Here is a 4,314-nt window from a genome sequence, read left to right as displayed (position 1 = left end):
CAGAGGATAGTTGCCTAGATCGTCCCCATCTGCCACTCCTTCGTAAGCTCTGGCAGCTCCTCAGCTCCATATGCCCCATATGCCCCTCCACTAAAACTTTCCTATCTTTATCAATGGCCTCAAGATCCATAGAATTTCCCAAAGAGACGATATCTCCACTGCATACTATGTCTCAGCCCAGAAGTCTTCCGTCTCTTTCAGTTACAGTCTCTAGCGACAATTTCCATTGATTTCTAGGTTTATAGGAGACCTTTTTCTACACTTTGTCCATGAGACCTGCACGGTGGACTGAGTGGAGGATATGTAGGTGGTTCTTTCAGAACTCTCTGTGAGTTAACTCAGTGTCAAGGATACCTTAAAGTACCTTTGGAACAGTACTTTGGTGTAGCACATTAATATTTGAAAGGACCTGCTGGTTCTTGGTCTGAACGTGAGGAATTATGTTAAAGGGGCAAGAGCTTCACAAAAAAATGTCATACTCTGGAAACAAACACTCCTCCAAGGCTAGAGAGTAATCAAGAACATTCGCTATGATGAAGAGAGATTGCGTTCATCCAATCTACGAAGAGTCTTGTCTTTCAAGCTTTACTGTTTTATCTCGGCATTACACTTACATTTTATTCCTGACCTTTGATTTTTTTTAAAAACATGAGAATTCTACTTATGATTGATTAGTAGAGGCTTGAGTTTGAAATACCCACTAACATTATCCTAAGGCAAGAGAATTAGCTGGTGTTTTATTGGCTTTTGTTCAGACAATGCCGCCTTCTCTTATGTGATATATTTTTCCCAAACAAATATGAGTCTTCGGAATTATTATTTTCTTTGAAGGGGGGGGGGGGTGGATTAAACCCTTTACAAATTCTCCATGCTCGGTAATATAATTTTGCAGCAGTGTCTTTGTCATAACTTTCAGGCCCCCATGCTTCCAGTGCCACCCATGTATAGCTTTAAATATTTCACTAATATCTCCAGTCTTGTTGCTGTTATTTATTATAAAAGCTCAGCATGCAACATGTTTGCCTTCTCGCAAATTTTATTCTCTGAAACCCTATCGGGAGCGATTTGTTTCCCATTCATCCAATGCAACAGCAATTTTTCAGCTTGCGCTAGTGTCTATAATCATTGTTGCTGTATTAAATGATTTTAATATAGATTTTCTTCACACTCTTCCAAATGGTGGTCCCCTGCATACTTTGTGCCTCCACAGGAATAGTGACTTGCCTGCAGCTCTCATACTTTTCTATGATTTCTTTTTACAGGTAACTATTTTCTTTGTTGCTTAGCATTTCTTTTTAACCTTCTTAGGTACACTGATTAAGGAATTCAATAAGTATTTACTTTAAGATCACAAAAAAGACGTGAAAATTCACAGTTATAGAAAAGGTTGTGTTCTGAATGAAATCTACAGGCCAGCTAATGAAAAGACCTTTATTTCATGCATTAATGGGGTAAATGCAAGTATGCATGACTCATTTTGGCCTTTGCAAGTTATAGCATGCGCATCGTAATCCCAGTAATCTAATATATAGCAAGACTTTTTTTTCTCGTCAAAAGTCGCATAGTTATCGAGACAACAGAAAGCTGAAATTAGATGGCAAATTATATATTTTAACCCTAGCCTTAATGAAGAGATAACAAATCTTGTATCCAGTTTCAATCGAACATTCTCAAATAAATTAAAATGAATCATTTAATGGAACGAGATGATTATGGTCATAAGGGGGCTATAAAACTAAAGAATTCAGCTGATTTCTAAATATGAAAGAAATATCAAAATTAGAATTAGAATTAAAAGAGAAAGTTACCACAGGTTATTATTGAACGAAGATTGAAATAAGTAGATAAATAAGAAATAAAACAGGAATAGATAGATAAATATTCAAATAAATGAAAACTTGAATCGATAACTACGGACAAAGGGCTAATATAATATAAAGCTTACATTGACCTGATATCTAAATCAGAGAAGCAAACTAACCTTACCAAAGACGAATTTAATTTTTTTTTTTCGATCTGGTTCTGTCTACAATATCTGTGAAAAATTTTGATTATGGGCTAAAAAAAAATCTGTAATACATACATATACCAAAGGCACTTCCCCCAATTTTTGGGGGTTAGCTGACATCAACAAATGAAACAAAACAAAAAAGGGGACCTCTACTCTCTACGTTCCTCCAGCCTAACCAGGGACTCAACCGAGTTCAGCTGGTACTGCTAGGGTGCCACAGCCCAACCTCCCACATTATCCACCACAGATGAAGCTTCATAATGCTGAATCCCCTACTGCTGCTACCTCCGCGGTCATCTAAGGCACCGGAGAAAGTAGCAGGGCCTACCGGAACTGCGTCACAATCGCTCGCCATTCATTCCTATTTCTAGCACGCTCTCTTGCCTCTCTCACATCTATCCTCCTATCACCCAGAGCTTTCTTCACACCATCCATCCACCCAAACCTTGGCCTTCCTCTTGTACTTCTCCCATCAACTCTGCATTCATCACCTTCTTTAGCAAACAGCCATTTTCCATTCTCTCAACATGGCCAAACCACCTCAACACATTCATATCCACTCTAGCCGCTAACTCATTTCTTACACCCGTTCTCTCCCTCACCACTTCGTTCCTAACCCTATCTACTCGAGATACACCAGCCATACTCCTTAGACACTTCATCTCAAACACATTCAATTTCTGTCTCTCCATCACTTTCATTCCCCACAACTCCGATCCATATATCACAGTTGGTACAATCACTTTCTCGTATAGAACTCTCTTTACATTCATGCCCAACCCTCTATTTTTTACTACTCCCTTGACTGCTCCCAACACTTTGCAACCTTCATTCACTCTCTGACGTACATCTGCTTCCACTCCACCATTTGCTGCAACAACAGACCTCAAGTACTTAAACTGATCCACCTCCTCAAGTAACTCTCCATTCAACATGACATTCAACCTTGCACCACCTTCCCTTCTCGTACATCTCATAACCTTACTCTTACCCACATTAACTCTCAACTTCCTTCTCTCACACACCCTTCCAAATTCTGTCACTAGTCTGTCAAGCTTCTCTTCTGTGTCTGCTACCAGTACAGTATCATCGGCAAACAACAACTGATTTACCTCTCATCCATGGTCATTCTCGCCTACCAGTTTTAATCCTCGTCCAAGCACTCGAGCATTCACCTCTCTCACCACTCCATCAACATACAAGTTAAACAACCACGGCGACATCACACATCCCTGTCTCAGCCCCACTCTCACCGGAAACCAATCACTCACTTCATTTCCTACTCTAACACATGCTTTACTACCTTTGTAGAAACTTTTCACTGCTTGCAACAACCTTCCACTAAATCCATATAACCTCATCACATTCCACATTGCTTCCCTATCAACTCTATCATATGCTTTCTCCAGATCCATAAAAAAAAAAAATCTGTAATGAGAAGTATTAAATTTATATTACATGTGCTGCAAAAAAAAAAGAAAAAAAGAAGAAAAAACTATATGACCAGTTTTATTTTTCCTCAGTGCTACTTCTTAATCATTTAATCCTAGTTTCTGAAGCTCACTTTATTCAAAGATAAAGGCATTGGATTAGAATACTTATCATTCTCTTAGTTACCTTACAATAAGCGAAAGGGTATAAAAGTTCAGGTCATATAGATAAACATTTCCTATTAACAGTTGTATACATCTTACAAAAGGCCATGTATGATTAAGGTGTCAAATGCCTTTTCTAGAATATCAAATACAGCAACATGATATTGCATTGATGTAAGGCTCAAGGATATATTTGGCTTAATAATAGTTAAGTAAATTTGTGACAGAAAACATTTCTGAAACCCCACTGGCTTGGAGAACTATAACGTTCTGAAAAAAAACACACATATATAACGGAAATTCATTTCTTATTCTTCGGAATAAAAGAAAAATAGCGATATGTGTTGGGAACAGATCACTATGATAACAGGTAACATTCGCAGTGGCCCATATGTTTGGAAGAACATGTTTTATGAGCCCAATTCTTCAGACAGTCAGAGGTCAGACGTGAGTATTATCATTGCTGGGTGAATGAATACTTAAATTTCTCTTTTTAATCATTATACTCATCATTAATATTTCCACTGGCCATGTTACATTATTATTATTATTATTATTATTATTATTATTATTATTATTATTATTATTATTATTATCATTATTATTATTATTATTATTATTATTATTATTATTATTATTATTATTATTATTATTATTATTAGCTAGGCAACAACCCATTTTTGAGAAGCAGGCTCCTATAAACTCACA

Source organism: Palaemon carinicauda, chromosome 16, assembly GCF_036898095.1.
Source record: "Palaemon carinicauda isolate YSFRI2023 chromosome 16, ASM3689809v2, whole genome shotgun sequence".
Lineage (NCBI taxonomy): Eukaryota > Metazoa > Arthropoda > Malacostraca > Decapoda > Palaemonidae > Palaemon > Palaemon carinicauda.
Note: the sequence above shows the minus strand (reverse complement) of the source record.